The following is an 18,941-nucleotide window of genomic DNA, read 5'->3' on the forward strand; positions in this document are numbered from 1 at the left end:
CACTGTGAGTTCCAATTCCGTGTATCTGTATGAATGCTTCTCCCTTATTCGTACAGCTTTTCCGACAGTGGCCCTGTGGGAAGGGGACTTTTAGGGGAGGGAAAGAAGGGTGATATTGGGCCAGATACTTCTGGATGCCACTAAAGCAACATATCAAGAGTGCAAAATATTCATATTTTTAAAAGCATGCACACATAATTGATCACGTTCCACCTCATAGCATAGTAAACTTGTAATGTAAGGGTTATGACGTCTGTTCTAAGGCAATGGAGTATGGGGCCCAGAGACGTCAAGTGAACCCTTCAGGGTCACACAGCAGAGACAGTTGCAGATTTCAAGAGTGTAACGCTTCTCACATCTGCATCCGATGTGTGGGTCGGCACCTCTCCAGCTCATCTCTGCTGGAGAATACAGGCCCGGGGTTTTGATGAGTCTGGCAATCGCTGAATGGTACACCTTGGCAAGGAGCATAGGCTTGCTCTTCTCCAGGAGTGACCATGACCCTGGAAAGGGCTGGGATGGGGCAGCTCATGCTGCTTTGTGAGGGCCAGGCAGAGGTTTGGAGTTGGTGACAGCCAGTGCAGATTGCAGAGATTTTAGGATAAATGGTGATTTTCCTCCTTGGTGATTTCCCAAGGCTACTGAGGCCTGACAATTCTGGCAGGGAAACCAAATTTAAATGAGTCCCTTTTCAAGTCCGCCTGAGGGGTAGGCATTAGTCAGAGAACTAACAACCTCGCCTGACTGTTTCCTGTGTTCTGCACCCCGGAGTAGGAGCTCACGAGGAAACACGGCCATTGCTCCAAAGGTACTTTGTACGTGGACAGGAGAAGACAAACACACACAAGCCTTGCACACGTTGACAAAGGAAACGTACAAGTCCATGTAAATCCCTCTCCTCTGAGAACGTAACTGCGTCTGGTCATCAGAGTTGGGGCAGGTTCACTCAGATGAGGCTTCTGAGCTGGCCACAAGAAACCCTACGGGATGTGAGGACTGGAAAGGTGTCTAGATATTCAGTCCCACCCACATATTTTCAGACAAAAAGCTGAGACTCGGGAAGGCTAATGATTGGCTTGAGGATCTAAGACAATGAACAAGGGAGTCAGGATCAGAATCCAGGTGCCCCCATTCTGTGTCTAATTACTCTTACAATTGGGGGAAGAACCAACTGAAAAAGGTGTCAGAGGGACAGAGCAGGGAGAGGGGATTTTACAGACCAGCATTCATATTGAACAGAAGTGAGAAATTGGAGAATAAGGTGATGGGGGTCATGTGACCCAAGACCTTGAAGGCTGAGTGGACTAAATCTGGATGTTCCAGCCCCCCCCCCCACCTCCATGATTGCCAATAAGGACCTGGAGGATAGACTCCCTCTAGCTATCTTCCAGGGCTTTCTTCTGCTGATATTATTTGTAAAATGGATTATTCTGCAAAGACTCCACCTTAAATCAAAAACTGTTGGCTTTTAGAGTTCACCCGGGATGGGTCAGAAATTCTGTACTCCATGTTCCACACTGGAAGGTAAGGCATCGAATCCCAGACCTTGAGTGCTCTGCACATGGAGTCTCTTGTTTGTTTGTTTTTTTTAAAATATTTTTTAATGTTTATTTATTTTGAGAGAGAGAGCATGCACATGTGTGAGTGGGAGGAGAGAGAGGGAGAGAGAGAATCCCAAGCAGGCTCTGCTGTCAGCACAGAACCCGATGTGGGGACTCCATCTCACCAACCATGAGGTCATGACCTGAGCCGAAATCAAGAGCCGGACGCTTAACTGACTGAGCCCCCCAGGGGTCCCTGGAGTCCCCTTGTTTTGCAGCTCAGCCAGGCATAAGGACTTTGGCTGCACAGAATTGAATTCCTGTTGGCCAGGTCTCAGCTTTCCCCACGTATCTCAGGGAGGACCCCATAGGGCTCCTTAAAGAAGCAGCCTTGTGTATGTGGATGCTGGATGGGGACAGAGCGGAAGGGAGAGGGCAAGGAGCCTGCGGAGGAGTCCAACAGGATGCAAGGCTCGCAGCTGATCCCCTGCTTGCTGCCATTGGTCTGTTGGTATTGCAGAAACATGGCTCCAGCACCAGGGGAGAATGTAAGGGTCAAGAACTGCAAATTGTAAACCACAGTGAAGTGAGATGAATCAATCTGCAGTGACCTAATAGACAGGAGGAAAGCCTGCTAACAGGAGGCTTAGAAAAGGCTCCCAGGATGTACAGGGCCGCGGGAGATCACGACCAGGCAGCTCTGTCCACTCAGACAACCAGGCCTGGGCAGCTTTGGTCACGTGGTTGTCAGGGTGGAACCAGGCCACCTGGGACCAGGCAGCGTCTCCCCTGTGCCGCATCCTATCCTCAAGTTCAGGGTGGAAGATGGTTCCAGGGAGCAAGCCTGCCTATTCTGCAGTCACGGACCCTAGAGAGGAAAACAATGCTTTTGTTTCCATGGCTGTCATTCTTTTCTGACTTACAATACACGTCTGTTATCAGAAATACAGAAAATCTATAGAAGAAAGTAGGATGTCATTCACGGGCACACCACCAAAGATTGTTACTATTAATATAGCAGGGAATTTCCTTCCAGGCTTTTTTCCCCCCCATGTACACACAGTTTAAAATGCAATTGGAATTATATTATATTTACATTCTTATAATCCTTTGTCATGTAAGATTATATCAAGAGCCTATTCCCATGCTGTTAAATATTTTTCCATAATATGTTCTGAAAAACTTTCATAGCGTATTTAATTCTGTGTGTGTGCGTACATATAGTTAATCAACTACGGTTGGATGTTCAGATTGTTTGGTAATTTGTACCACTGTGAACACTACTACAAACGAATATCTTTTCATCATCATAATACTTGGCCACGATCCTGATGATTTCCTTAGGTCACTTTCCCAGAAGTGGAATCCGTGCTTCAAGGGCTCTTGTTACACATTGGCTAACACCCCCCACCTGGAATGCTATACCAATTTGCATTCCCATTCATCAGTGGCTATGACAGTGCCCGTTTTACTGCCCATTTGCCAATAAGTATGAGTTATTATATTCTTTTAAGTGGAAGGTCATCTTTCCAGAAGCATGCTCAGCTTACTGACAGCACGAACCCCAAGCATGGAAGCTAACTTCTTTGTGTTTGTGGGCAGAGCTCAGTCAACCCACGAATGGGGAGAGTCAGAAAACCTAAGAAGACAGAGGCTGAAGCCGATCCTCAGGCAGCCATGGGTGCTAGGGAGGGAGAGGGGGGGACCTGTGGATGGGGTGAGACTTGCTCCATCCTTCTCCAAAACTTGAAGTGTATTGAACTGCCGTGCAAAACCCTTCCTCCCAGAGCTCCTGCCCAGGAACGCTCCCTGGCTGATGAGGAAATGAGAGAACAAAGCACGCCAACACAAAGGCGGGCTTAGTGCTCTGGAAGGCCAGCGATGTGCAAAGCCCCTGACGCTAAGCAGAAATGAAAACGTTAATGGTGAGACATCCAAAGAAAATGTATTCCATATGTACAGGCCGGCTGGCGGCAAAGGAATACAAATGCACTTGGAGATTAGCTGGGGAGAGCAAGGGCAGCAGCAGATAACTTTGGACTTGCTTTCCACCACCTTAGGTCAGTGTTAGCTGAAGGTACTTGGGGGGTGCCGAATTGGACCATTTTCCTGACTCCAGGAACAGATAAACTTATCGGTACTGCAACGTATTTTAAATAATCACAAGAGCCGTAATTTATTGGGCAAGCCCAGTGCCTACTCTACACTCAAGCTACTTGCTTTCGTGCGACTCATTTCGTCACCGGAACAGCTCTGTGGAGGAGAAGCCATGCCTGTGTCCCAGGTGAGAAAATGGATGCACCACGAGATGAAGTGACTTGCCTAATGCATCAGAGTGGCAGAGCCTGGATCTTAAATCGGGCCTATGTGGTCCCCTGCCTGTGTTCTTTCCATGGCTATGCCTGAGCAGGGCTTGATCTCCAGGAGTGGAGATGGGGCGGGGAGCCCTGGCAGTCCGGGAGCCTGGGAGACGAGGCCTTGCAGCCCTTCTGAGGACTCGCTGGCCCGCCTGATAGAAGTCAACGGCCTTTTCATTCTGTCTGCCACACATTGCTAGTGGCGACCAGAAGATGGGCATCCTGAGGGTGAATATGGCCAACGGGCTTTAACATGTCTTTCTTGTGGCTGGTGAGCCAGGGCCGCTGGGGGCAAGGACATTGCCAGAGAGCGCCTTGGTGATGGGTGGGTGGCTGCTGTTATGGCCTATATTTTCCTGCTGTGGAAAGCCACACACACAGAATCCCCGGAAGACAGGCCCTCAAAGACATGGCCCCATGTCCGTGGCAGGGCTACAGCTTTCTGGTCATCAGACTCCAGGCTGTGCTGGGAGAATTGCTTTATCTGCACCTGACTTGAGACCTCCGGCTTGCCTTACGCATGCATTCCATGGGAAACAGGGAATGAAGTAGATGTAGAAGGAACCAGAAGGAGTTACTCCTAAGGACTCTCTGGGAGGCCCGGAAAACTGGCTAGTGCCCAGCCACCCCTAACTTCCCGGCTCATTAGGGCCTCCTCAGACTCCCCCAGTTGTCCCACTGCAACGTACATTCTGCTGACCAAGAAGAATTCTTCCTGCTGACTTGCTCTTTTGCTGGAAAAACACTGGACAGACGAGAATAGGATTTTTTTTTTTCTATTTAAAAAACAAAACAAGACAAAAACCAAAGCACAGAGCTTTTAAGTAAAGTGCTGGGGGATTGACTGTTCAGGGAAAAACGGGGAATGACTATTATCTCACTGAGAAACTCCGGGTTTGCTAGTCTAGCGTGGAATCTGTCTCAGGCACAAGGTGACCTATCGGTGGTTTTGCTCAGTCTTGGTACCCAGATGCTGAGGCTCCAAGGTATGATGTGCCTACAGGGTAATAACGTTAGTAGCGTTTGCTAAGCCCTTGTATGTGTGAGCCAGAGGTATTCAGTGCTAGGCACGTCACCCCGATTAATTCTCTACATATTGCCCCGAGGTATCATGCCTGTTCTGCAGATGGGGACACTGAGGTTTAGAGAGGCATGGTATTTGGTCATGATCGTGCTTATTCAGGGCCAGAGCTGGGATTCAAACCAGGCAAGGCCAGAGTACATGCCCTCAACCACTTCCTTCTGTTATTCTGCATCCCGGGGATTAAGGGTTTCTACTCCAGGAAAGAATATATAATTTTCTTTTTCTTGGTCCTTCAGTATTGCAAATAAATACTCATGACAAGGCCTCTGGGAGGGGCTTTCAAGTCAGCTCCATATGATTAAAAAGGATCAATAGGGCCCAACCAAATAGTCTATTTGTTCTCTTGACTGTCCCTGAGTGGGACAGGTGGTCCAAGGTATGGCACTGATTTGTCTGCTGTCTGTCCCTGCTGACATCACTCTGTGTTCTTGATGAATAAACAGCTTCCAGAGAGCCTCGAATGAGTAGTGTCCACCCTCCCCCCACCCCCCGGTCTAACTGTGAGTAGATTTGAGAGGAAAATCCCTGTTTGGCTGAAGTAGGAGGAATCATAAAAACACACTGGGCTTTAGAAATGTAAATATCTGCACAGTTAGATGGATGAGGGCGATGGAGAGATGCCAGAGGAAGGCTGGGTGTGAGAATCTGGCAGACAGAGACGGATGTGAAGAAACACGGGGAGTGAGAGAAAAGCAAAAGGCAAAAAGCCACATGCATGGGTGGAGAGGGAAGCTCTGGGGTGGCCACGAGACCGGGAAGCTGCAATTCAGAGAGGGAGATGGGAGCCCAGTTGGTCTCTGTGAGTGGGCAGGTGAGGGGGGCATGGCCCCTTGGGGCAACCCACGGGTGGGATGCATCCGATAGAAAAAGAAGCTTTGCTTCCTGCATGCCCAAGGCTGCTTGGAGAGGAATAGAGAAGACGCGTGGATGTAGAATGCTGGTTCCCAAGGTGGGGTTCCTGGGCCAGCGGCAACTACATTGCCTGGGAACGGGTTAGTAATGCAAACTTCAGGCCCTACATCAGACCCTCTGAATCAGAAATTCTGTGGCCCAGTCTAACATTGTGTGTTCAGCAAGCCCTCCAGGTGATTCTGATGCACGCTGGAGGTTGAGAACCACTGGTGCAGAGGGATGGGGAGAATGAGGAGGTGAGATCAGGAGTATGTAGAGGTCTCGCTCAAATTCAAGTGTCATGGGAGAAAAGACAAAAAAACAACAGTTTTATTCTACTGGAAAAGTGCACGGCGCATGGGGATCATGGAGGGTCATAAGAGGAGAGGGAGACAGTGTGGTAAGCTAGCGTCAGTCATTCCTGGAGCAAGGCGGGACATGGAGGAAGGCAGAGCAGCCAGCAGAAGGCTCGGGGGCCAACCCAGAAACAAAACGACCTGTTAAGGGCCCGTGGCTGGTCTTAATGTTGTTGGAACTCTACCTGTCAAGTTTCCATCAACTAGTAGAAGAGCATGGGTGCACGTGGGAGGCACCCGGGGAAGGGATGCTGCAGAGAACTAGGGCTCCAGTGGACTTAGGGAGTGGTGCCCATTCTCATTTCCTTGTTACCATGGCAGGAATGCAACCAATGGCTAGCAGGCCCAGAGAGCCTTTTGTTTGGATGACCTTTTCCTCTTTGCTCACCAAGGGAGGCTCTGATTCTTCCTCCCCTAGATGGGAAGCTCTTAAGAATCAGGGGCCGAGTGACTGTAGTTCCTCTGTACAGAGTCATGTGCCCTTGAACACAGGGCTCAGGTGCTGACAAGGGCAGGAGAAGCCTGAGCTGGGTAGGAAGGTGGGCCACGTGGCCTCAGTCTTGGTCTCTGTTTCTACATAATGGGTTGATTTTATTTTATTTTTATTTTACTTCCTTGTCCACTCTTGTATTGGAAAGAGATGGATGGGCTGAGAACTGGAGACATTTCTCTCTGAACCCTGACATTTGAGTTGTCTTATTTAAGGCTGGTGCCCAACTGAGCTGCACTCCTAGACAAGGCAGGACCCCCCACCATCCCAGACCTCAGCAGCAGAGAAGGCACAGGCTTCACGAAGTCTCTTGTACTTATTTCTACGCAAACCTTATAATGATCCAGGGAGACTGTTGCCTGGGTAAATAATCATTACTGTACCTACAGTTTTGAAAATGTTCATATTGGGCCGTTTTAATATAGATTCAAATCTGCTCTGGAGATTTTACTGTAAGAAAAGGCATTTTTATGTGCCTTTCCCTTTGGATTAGCTGGCAGACCACCCGGAGGCCTCTTAAGGACCACACTTGGAGACCCACTGTGTTAGCAGACAGCACGGGTGGAGGGAAATGGCTGCTATTCCTGTTAATAGATCAGGAGGAACTAGCTAATGAATTTGAGGAGAGAAACACACACACACACACACACACACACACACACACACAACACCCAGTTGAAAGCAATATCCATTAGCGTAGCACACTCAACACAACCATGAATTATTGTGTTGATTGGAGGAGACAAGCCATAAATTTCTCCTATTAAAGTTCTTGACTCACAGTATCAGGCAGAGACTAATGACTTAAAAATAATATGTGCAAATGTCATCAGAATACAGATGACCTGGGTGGTAGCCCCAGCGGGGAACGCCGATCTGAGGTCTTGCACAAAGCAGAGCGTTCATTTAGGAGTTGGGGCAGGATGCATCATGTCTTGTATGCAATGGCAATGTTCTATTTTTAAACAAAAACAGGTATTCCAGAGACACCTATGGGGACTGTATTTCCTCTGCGAGACAGTTTTGAGATTAAAGCTAAGGCACCAGGAAGGGAAACTCAGGGAGACCCCCAGGGGAGGGTTCTGGTTCCCATCTGCTCTGAGTTGGGATCATCTGCAGGAAAGGTTCCAAGCAGGCAAAACCCAGGGAGGAAGGCACTGAGCACATCTGGACACCTGCTGAGTCTTGGCTTCCCTGCTTCGCTTCTTCTGGGGGAAGATCTATCTCCTTCTCTTTCTCCAGCTTCATTCTCTGTGGCCTCTTCATCTACTTTGGAAGCCTTCGACCAGGCTCTGAAGACTATCTTCTCTGCCTGTCTTTTTTGACTGTTTTTTTCTTCCTTCTCAATAAATAAGTTCATTGATCAAATCACCTATTCTTTATCATTCAGGCAGTCCTTTAAAGGCTACCTGCTCGGCCTCCCTATATTAGCAGCAAGAGGCAGTCACTTCCCCTCACCGCCCCCCACCCCTGCCTGTCCTAACACCGCATCCAGGGCCTCCCTCCTTCCCACTCACCCTCCAGCCGAGCCACTGCAGTGCTCATCCCCAGGCAGGAACCAACTTAACAGCAGAGTCCTACTATTTGTGTCTTTGTAGAAATTAATGTTAACTACACAATAGCGTCTATACATTCTTCCTGCCAGCATGGGCTTGATTTTTCTTTTTTAATAATTTTTTTAATGTTTATTTATTTTTGAGAGAGAGAGAAAGACCGTGAGAGCAGGGGAGGGGCAGAGAGAGAGGGTGACACAGAATCGGAAGCAGGCTCCAGGCTCTGAGCTGTCAGCACAGAGCCCGACGCGGGGCTCCAACTCACAAACCGTGAGATCATGACCTGAGCTGAAGTCAGACGCTTAACTGACTGAGCCACAGAGCCACCCCATGGGCTTGGCTTTTCTAATGGGAATACTCGCCTCTGTGTTTCTTGACTCAGTCTACTCTTGGCTCTGTTCCACCTTTGCCCTGGCATCTTAACCACCCACAAACTAGTGACTCAGGAAGGGCCGTTAGCCGACGTGTAACTAAGCGACGGTATGGGGGCATCCTCCCTATTCTGTTCGGGAGAAATGGGTGAACACAGCCTCTAGGGATTTGGGGCCCCTGCTGGAGAACACCCAGGCCTTGATGAAGCCCATACTTGTATTGGCAAAGCAGCCCAGCTGTCTGGCTCTGGCACTGGGCCTGGCTCTCTGAATTCCAACCTTGCCATCTTTACCCCTCCTGCCATGACACCCTGCAAAGGGCAGTAGCAAGCTTCCCTCAGAGGAGCATCATCAAACTTGATTCAAGCGAAAGTGTTTTCTATGAAGATCATGCCAAGCTTACACTCACCTATGCTTGCTATAGATGCCTGAGCGCCCGGAGGAGGAGGCCAGGCTTTAAGCCCACGCCATCTCCATAGAGATGGGGCCCTGACTTGGATCCTGACGCGGGAGGGTCTGTCTCTCCTTCCACTCTGTACACTCTGTGCTCTGAGGCCTCTTGCAGGGCGAACGGAGCATCTAGAAACAGTCCCGGGAGGTTCTTTCCGTGAGATCATTTTTCTCTTTTTCTTCTTTCCCCACCCCCTCCCCACTTTTTTATTTTTTATTAACGAAGATGAAAGTAAATGTGAACCCGAAACAATAAGGCATGGAAAATCACAGAAATAACTTAATTAAGTTTTTAAAGATTTCCATGCTTGAATAAATTAGCCTTCCTGCAAATGTCACAACACTCAGAAAAAAAAAAATTGTAATCAATGGAGCACAATGCTTCCCTGCTCTTTATTTAAACGAAAGCTCCATTGGTGCGTTTCTTTTACCCCTGCTCCTCCCCACGGCTGCTGCTCCCCGGGCCCCCTGGCTTCAGGCAAGGGCACCAGACTCCCCGGCGTGCACGTCAGCATATTCTGGCTGCTGCAGGGCAGGAGGGGAGGACCGTGTGGCTGCAGAGGGTGGGGGAACAGAGCAGGGAGATTTTCCTAGGCCAGGGTGGGAATTGTGGTTCTGCCTCTCCTTTGACAGGTAGCAAAATCGAATCTCTCTTTGAGGTTGGGGGGGGGTCTCCTAGTCTTGGGCTAAAGCCGGGGGTTCGGGAGATCTTTCCTTCAGAGCCAGGATGGGAATCTGGTGAGGTTCAGACCCCACCCCACAGGGCAGGGGGAGGATAGAGGCTAGGGCCCTATCACCCCCTCCAGTGCTAACCCCCCACTCCCAGTCTTCCTCTTAGCCAGGGCGGGACCAAGATCGTGGGGAGGCAGGGCAACAGAATGAGAGGGTAGTAGGAAAAGGGGGTGCCGGTGCCCTGCCTGCAGCCATGCACACACACAGATTTGCACCTCAAGAAGAGGGCAGATTGCTAGGGTTAATGAGACCGTGATGCACACTGCCTTGCTCGGACTTGAGGAGTGAGTGATGTCATGCCGGCTGCCCGGCCCTGCTATAATGCAGCTGTCAGGGCCCCATGGGGAAAACTTGGGGAGAAATACGAGAAGCCTAAAAAGCAGCAAAAGGCCCAGTCAAGTGAAGGGAAATGGAATTACAGTAATGCTGAAAGCAGGCACGCTGGAGAATTAAAACACTTTGTTTTGGAACCCGATTCTACTCAACCTGGGTTATTCCATTATTTATTGTTTGCATCTCCAGTAATGGGAGAGAGTAATGGGCAAAGCAATCAGCCAGGGCAGAAACTGTTTTAATTATCAGGCACATTTGGGGGCCACCCTGGATCTAGCCCCGGTGTGCCCCCCAGCACTGGCCGGAGTGAGGAGGAAACGGGATGTTCGGCGCTTAATTCGATTAGTCGGATCCATTTGCCATAATAACCCTGAGACGGGCTGTGTGATGATCCTTCAGGCTTACCATGGGGGACGCTGGCCCACTTCCCAAGGACAGTCCATGACTCCAAACAGTTGCATTTGATGAGACTTGGGGTGTGCACTCATGGATCCCGCAGCAACTCACACGGCCGGCGCCGCTGGGTTCCGAGTGAGGGTGGTGACAGGCCCTCGGGAGGCCCGGTGGGGCCGAGGACACGGACGACTCCCTGCGTTTTTACCACTCTTTACCTTTTGGCAGTCTGGGAGTTTGGGAAGGTCGGGGAGTGATAATAAGGCAATGCTGGTTTCTGATAGTTGCAATGCATCAAACATCGCGATAAGCATGTTTCGCGTCTCCTTTTGTTTGATCTGCACAATTACCCTACTCAGCAGGGTAACCATGCATCATGGTTTGTCCAGGAGCATTCTGATTTATGCCTGTTGTCCCCGAGTAGTTGTGAAGGGTGCTCCTTTTTTCACTCTCGGGAGGGCCCTTCCTCATAGGGACCGCAAGTACTCCCCAAGTTTTGTAGGTGAGGTGCTGAGGCCTCACAGCTTTGCCTGAGTCCTTGCAGCCGCTAAGTGGCTGATGGCGTTTTGTACTGGCTTCTCAGACTCAGGGCTGGTGGAGAAGAGGAAAGGCAGGGAAACGAGGTGGGAGGGGAGATTGTGGGGAGGCTGGCTCTCCTCTGATAGTACAATCTAATTTGTCTTTAGGGGCTGAGGGGCTCCTCGTGGTGGGTCAGGGGCACCCAGCTTGAGGAAGCAGTTCAAAGACGCCTGGTTAACGCAGGGCCGTCGAAGAAGAGGGGCTGCCCTTTTAACCCCCAGCCCCAGGGTAGCCTTGTTCTCAATGCAGAGGCCTGGGGAACCCGGGTCGGGACTCAGTGCAGATCTTTGCCACGAGGTGACCCATAGACACCTGGCTCTTCTTCAAGTTCAGCTGTCTGGGCAAAGAGCCAGGAATCTGAGCCTCTGGGTCCAGTCCTTGAACTCTGATCTGAAGCCACGAGAAGCGACAGTAAGAAAATCACCCTCCAGTCGGCTCAGTACACCACCTGTAACATACAGGCCGGTCCAGTTTGCTGGGGAAAAGGCTCCATTAACCAGGCTGCTGTTTGTCGAGAGGCTGTGAAAGTCGGCACCTGAAAATGCAAATTGTTATTACCCTGCAAACAGTTGATATAAAGGGGCTGGTCTGGAATGTCTTGCTTCCTTAATTAGAGCTGGCCTTTCTTTTCCTGCAAATTTGGGGACTCTCCTGTTATTAATGACCTTTTTGGATCCATGCCCAGGACTTAGAGATATTGTCTTCGGATCCAGGTAATGAGGCCGCTACTGATCCTGAACAAATGGGGGAAGTTATTTAATAATTACTCTGTACTGTCCGTGAGTGACCTTTCATTCGTCGGGATGACAGGCATCTGTTTATCATCACCCCCACATGGAAGATTTTGATTTTTCGGGATTAGTTCTCCTGGATGGGATCCATTTTGCTCTCTGCCTTTCTGAAAAAGTTTGCTGTGTAGAAAGGTAGCACATGCTACAACTTGTGAGGGGGCAGTGGTTGAGGCGATGGGGTGAATGACGAGCTCCCGGGGCTGACAGACCTGTGCCTGGATGAGGTAGGTCAGTGGTTTCTGGAGGCAAAAGCCTTGGAAAGCAGAAGTTTGAGAGGACATGAAATGCAGATCCCCATGCAAACTAGTGAGCGGAGGTATGGAGAGACCAGGCCCTTTTTCCTTTCTGCACTTAGAATGGAGGAGTTCTCATGCCCAATTCCAGTGTGTGTGTGTGTGTGTGTGTGTGTGTGTGTGTGTGTGTGTGGTGGGGAGGGGGGAGGCAGGGAGGTGTCTTCCCACACCTCCAAGAAGTTAACTCAGTCCTGACCTACCTACCTGGAGGGAGCATCAGATCCCACAGGTTTGGGGCTCTGTCCCACAAGATGTCCCCCCTCCCCCACCCCTTCAGATGCCAATTCCAAGTCCAGGTTGTCACCTGTGACTCTGACAGACCAGCCACAGATTGGAGATTCCAATGACCCCCTCCTTGGGTTTGATTAATTTGCTAGAGTGACTCACAGAGCTCCGAGAAACTGGTTTATTATAGAAGAATATAATTCAGGAACAGTCACATGGAAGAGATACCTAGGACAAGGCATGGGGAAAGGCCATGAAGCTTCCAGTCACTCTGAGCACCTCCTCTCCCCAGATTTCACGTGTTTACAAACTTGTAAGCTCTCTGAACCCAGCCTTTGGGGTTTCTATGAAGGCTTCATTTCATAGGCTTGATCGATGAAATCACTGGCTATTGGCAACTGAACTCAATCTCCAGCCCTTCCCCCCTCCCTGGAGGTATGTGGGTGGGTGTATGGGGCGAAGAGAAACTGAAAGTTCCAACCCTCTGATCTTCTGGCTCTTTCCCCTGGGAACCAGCCCCCATCCTTAGGTGACTCTGGGGCTGAGCAAAAGTCACCTCATTAACTTAACAAAACCCCCAAGGGGTTTAGGAGCTCTGTGCTAGAAAGACCATTTCTTATTATGAATCACAATCTCATACCGCCCAATGGGGGAGATGGCCCCTGTGCCAGGGAGAGGTGTGGTGGGTGGCTCCAGCGTGGAGAACCCAACACCTTCATGAAGCATGTTCTGTGGAGAAAGGAACAGAGAGGTTCAGAGTCCTCCCAGGGAGGATTTCCTCTCCTCGTGAGTCTTGAGGGGCCTCCGGAGGGCTGGGTTGGGGCCACCACAGAAAGAGGAATGACAAGGGCTGAAGACTGGGGAAGGTAGACAGATTAGTATGACCAGCACAGAAAGACCCTATCAAGTCTAGATAGTGTCTAGCCCTTCACCTCATTTCTCTATTCCTTTAAAAATATCCTTGCTAAATGGTCATCTCGCCCCTGCTTACATTTCTCCATGGGGACCTCACTCAATCTCCTAAGGCTTCCACTCCATTTTCAACCATATATATGTATATGTGTGTATGTATATGTGCGGGCATACATATATATACGTATATACATATACATATATATACATATATATATATTTAATTGAGATTAAAATATGCAGGCATCTGCGTGGCTCAGTCCGTTAAGCATCCATCTCTTGATTTGGGCTCAGGTCATGGTCTCACGGTTCATTCGATGGAGCCCCACGTTGGGCTCTGAGCTGACAGCATGGAGCCTGCTTGAGATTCTTTCTCTCCCTCTCAAAATAAATAAACTTTAATAAAAAAAATGCATTCTATGACTTTTGCCCGTTGACCTTTGTTCCCATTTTTGGGCACTGATTTGGGTGGTTTTTCTTCCTTAGGACTGTCCTTCAGGCTTTGGAAAAACCTTGCCCCCCACTGTGCCTTCTTGGATAAGCATCCAGTTTCTTCATGTTCTTCCTGAGCTCCAAGACCCTTCCATGTCCCCTTGCCACCCTAGTCACCCCCTTTGATCAAGGTTTGTTTCACATAATTCTGAACCTGAGAATTGCAGAGGATACTTGTCTCGTTTGACCACCACAGGGTGGAGCAGGTCTATCTCCTTTCTTCCAGAAAATGTTGTTTTATTGATGCAACCTCAGAAAGGGAATTTTTTAAAAGAGAGTACAGTTGGTAGAAGACTTTGCCATCCCTCCTGAAGAGTAGACTGAAAAGCCCACAGAGAGACACGATGTCCCATGAGGCTGGTGAGCATTTCGTGGCCGGGGAGCAGGGGTGCAAGAGCAGGTGGCTCCGGGGGTCCCACGTAGGTTCGGCCACTTGCCGCTGACAACATCCACAGGCAGAGAAACCAGCAGTGGTGAAACAAGAAAGGGATTTATCTCAGCGAGGCCCACGCCGGGAAGGCAGAAGACTAGGGTCTCGAAGACCGTCTAAAAGTGCCGAAAATACTTCCAGGTTCAGAGAAGGAAAATGTGGGACAAGGTCGGTGGGTACATGCAGGTGGGCAGTGAAGGTCAAGTAGGTCATTGTCTTGGGGTCGGTCGCGCGAGGTCTTGCTGGCGTCAGGGTGGTCTTTGCGGCTCGAGGGGTAGTTTCAGTTCCCATCAGAGGAGGCTTTGCCCTTAAGACATGAAGTGGAAAGAAGAATCTAATCAATTAGAAAGTACGGGCCGACGTCAAATGGCAGTAGCTGAAGCCCTCTTTTGGTTGCACGGGGAGGAAGCAGGCTGTGCAGGCGGTAGGAGCACTTCTTCCTCTTGGATGAGCAGGGAGACCAGAGCTGGGGTGGGGCCGCAGGGGTGAGTGGGAGGGCAGCTTTGGGGAGAGGACTCTGGGAGTCATTCTGAACCTTCTCATGCTGACCTGGGACCTGGGCAGGTCGTCAGGAGGAGAAGGCTCTGTACTTTCTGACTGAGCTGGTTCCCCTTGTTCACATCCCCCAGAGTGACCTGGATCCCCGCCCCCTATAACATGCATCACACGGACAACCGCTTGTTCAGCTTCTGACTTCCCCCTAGGCTTTGGGGGCCGAGTCCACACATGTGTTTCTCACGATCCTTTGTCCACGGTGCCTAGTATGGAGGGGGAAGGGGAAGGGGCATTTCACAAAAATGCAACAGGAAAAAAAATCATAAAAACATAAAAGAGGGCTCAAGAGAACTTTAGAGATCACCCATGGTTTATTGAAGAAAGAAGGCTTTCTTCCTTCATCCTCACGCATCAAATTCCCTCACTCTTCCTTTCCTTCTGTAACCCAGCTCTACAAAGCAATTCTCTCGCATCCTTAACTCCCCGTTCCTATCTCCCTCCACCGCGCTCACCTGGAAAACCCCAACAGTTTGCTTGCTCTACACCTTCTCGGAAGCAGCTCAGCGTTGCCCGAGAAAATCTGCCTCCCCTTGAAATAGATCAATGGGCCTCCAAGGGAGTCACCCCTGATCCCGCCCAGCATTGATCTCCCGCAGTGTGGGTTTGGGGATCTGTAAGTCCTGTCAGGGGCTGCTCTATTTCTGGTGCCCACTTTGGAGGGTTATTTTCTTGCGGACATCCACGTGGGTGACTTTTCTGCCCAGCCACTCTCTAGACTTGGGCTGGGTAGCATCTTAGGGACTGGCTGATGTTTTTACCCTTCAGTGTGAAACCCTCCTTTTCCATAGAACCACTACTTATAACAGATGAGATGGAGCCACCCTTGCTGAAAAGGTGCTGAGGGCCAGGATACTCCCTCGGGGGCCCTGCACGGCTACCTCCACTACCTCCAAAGCTGCTCTCATGCCTTAGGGCTCCAGCAGAGTCCTTTTGAAATCACTGAGTTAGCCTAAGACACTTGTTGTCCAGGTGAGGGGACAGAGGTCCAGAGAGGTCAGATGGTTTGCCTGAGGTCACGCAACAGACCCGGGTCCGGAATGCTGACTCTGCTCTTCCTGCCAGAGCATGAGAGTCCTGCTCTCACGATTATGCTTTGTGGCCTCCCTAGCCCGACTCTGGCTCATGGCGACCTGAGCTGTGACCACGGTCGCCTCCTGTTGGGACCCAGAAGACCAGTATCCCTGGCGGCAGACGGGCCTTTCCTGGTGCCACACTCCCGGGCACACAGAGGCACTGCCGATCCTTGGGACCCCGTCCTTCCGTCCTTCCGAGGGATTGAAGCCCAAAGCCTCTTACAAAACTGTCTTCTGAGGGCCCCTTGGCTGTCCTGTTTGTAAAACCATTCACAGTCAGCCTTTGCCTTTCATTTCCTTAATCTTAAATTGCATCAAAAAGGGAGAGATTAGAGGTAAAACCTCAATAAAAGACTGAACAAAAGCCTGCTCCCACATCGGATTCTCACACCTAGCTTTGCCTTTGCCCCTCCCTCCCTCTCGTCTGACAGACTGAGTGTATGAACCTCTATTTTTTTTTTAAAAAAAAAAACTAGATTAAAACACTATTTAGAAAAGGCCCACAAGTTTGAAGTCACCTCTGGTTCATACATTAAACATCAAATGTACATTAACTGTGAATTATGGTCATGAAAAGTAAATCCTTTAATGCCGTTTTCTGTGTTCCACTGCCGAAGCTTAGCATTAATGGCCTCTTTGCAGCTCTGTCAATGGGTGGACTTATTTCGCAGCTCTTACCACCATGGAGGCTTCCCTCTCCGTGCACCTGGAAACACACGGCCGTGGGAAAACATGGCAGAGAAGTGGAAGCCCGGAAACAGAGCGAGCTGGGTGGCATGCGAGCCATTTGTCCCCGATGGCTGCATCTTGTGTGGGGCACCGCTGGAGCTCCTTTATGACCCTCCCGGGCTCGGCTCAGTTCTGTTTGCAACATTAAGTTCTGAGGGGGCTGTCACTGTGAGGAAGGTGTCTAACTGGTATCTGATCAGGCTATTGATGAAATCCTGGCCGTGGAGAAGCAGAGTTGCACACAAAGCGTTTCTCCTCCCGAAGAAAAGGCAAGTTCAGAAGCCAGGTCTGGGGAAAGCCCTCCTGGGAGAGGCGACCACCCCTGGGTCTTGGGTGGAAGCCATGCCCTTGTATCGCTGAGTCAGCTGATCTTCTCTGTGGAACCTGGATGAGCTAACCAGGCAAAGATCACGTGTGTATATATCCCAAATACTGATAGAAGAAGGACGCTTTCCCTGAAAAACCGTAGGAGCTCTCCCACAGTGGAGCAAAGAGGCAAATTTTGTAAAGGCTTTGCTACAATCTGATCTAAAGCCTGGGAGGCCAGAAACATGCCCGACTTGTGGACAAGCCTTAGCAGGCTTCAAGACAAAATGAGGAAAGTCAGAATGAATTGCTTCTTTTCCAACCCAGGTTAAGTATGACACAAGGTGAGATATAGTGGAGATAATGCTGAAAAATGGTTTTAAAAGGCATCAGATTGCATTTCAGTGTTTATGCACCTTTAAAGTTTGCACTAAATTGCACAAGTTATTTAAATACATTCTTTAATATTTATGCTTTGTTGTTTTAATAAAGACTTCTATTTTTAAATAAAAATGCATAATTAAGCGGGACAGAATATTTTCTTCTTTGATGTGCTTAATCACGCCTCTGGGAAGCTTAAGTTGTTCCAATTATAAAGTCCAGACACTACTATCTACAATGTAGTAGCCTGCACTCAGTAGGTCCTCACTAAATATTTAATGATCAGCTATTATATGGCTGACACTGTGTTAAGGTCTGGAGATACAAAGGAGAGAGGGGGAAAAAAGACATGGTTCCTACTATCATGGTGCCCACAATACAATGAGAGTGTCAGATATTAGTTATTCAAATGATTGCATGCTTACAAGATAATAGTATCAGGAGAAATGGGAGTGCTCTCTGATGAAAGCTCATACCCTTCAAAACTTGTCCTAAGCAGGTGGAGAGGTGGAGAGCTCAGGGGGGCTTCCCTGAGGATGTGATATGATAAAGCAGGAGATCTTTGGGTAAAGAGAGAGGCAAAGGAATCCCAAGTAGAGCGAGTGGTATGAACAAGCCTAGTGGTGGGAGGCAGCATGGCATATCTTGGGGAGCTCCAAGAAGGCAAGGACGATTGGTGTGGCCACCGTGCAGGCCGTGGTGTGGAAGAACATATACAGCTGGGCCGACAATGTGTGAGTCAGGAGCAGAAATCCAGCCCTGCTCCACTTGCCATGCTAGAACCCGGATGAGAAGCTGCATCAGCACAGAGGTAAGGGCCCCTTTTCCCAACTGGGCTGCCCAGAAGGGGCACCTTTATCTAATTCCCTGCAAGGTACCCCAAATGCTAATACGACCATGGTGGCTGGACCACAGCAAGGGAGGGGAAAAGTGCGACCGGGTAAGGCTGGAAAGGCAGCCAGGGCCAGACCTGCAGGCCTGGTATCCCCTGTTAAGGATACGGGCCTTTGTCCTCAGAACAATGAGAAGCTAATGAAGGGTTTTGAGTGTGTATGTGTGTGATGAGCAGATTTGCATTTTGAAAAGATCACTTTGGTTGCAGTGTGGAAAACCGATTAGAGGGGCACTGGAGTGGAAGTGGGGTATGATTTTGGGAAGAAGATCATGAGTTTGGTCTTGTACTACTGAATTCGATGTGTCTTCCAAGCATCATAGTGGAGATATCCAGTGGGCAGTGGCCTCAGACAGACTGCATGTGGAATACTTGCTTGGTAGTTGTCATGACCCCCAGGAGTTAGCCACTGGGCATGTAGTAACTCAAGCCACGGGTCAATAGGGAAAGAGAAGAAAGCTAACTACAGGCAGGGTGGGGACTATACCAGTGGAGCCCATACCAGTGGTAAGGCTGGCTCTCAAGTGATGATGTCCCATGGTCCAAATCAGCATCCCAGAGGATAAGGATAAGCTGGTCGATTCAGCTCAGCACGGGGAGACTCCAGACAAGGTGATGGTCATAGTAAGATTAGTGGTGACACACTGTTTCTCCCGGTGCAGGTGGCAATAGCACTCTGGACATTGCAGCTACCATCCGGGCCAAGGACTAGAGGGAGGGTGGGTGTTAAGG

Source organism: Felis catus, chromosome D1, assembly GCF_018350175.1.
Source record: "Felis catus isolate Fca126 chromosome D1, F.catus_Fca126_mat1.0, whole genome shotgun sequence".
Taxonomy (NCBI): domain Eukaryota; kingdom Metazoa; phylum Chordata; class Mammalia; order Carnivora; family Felidae; genus Felis; species Felis catus.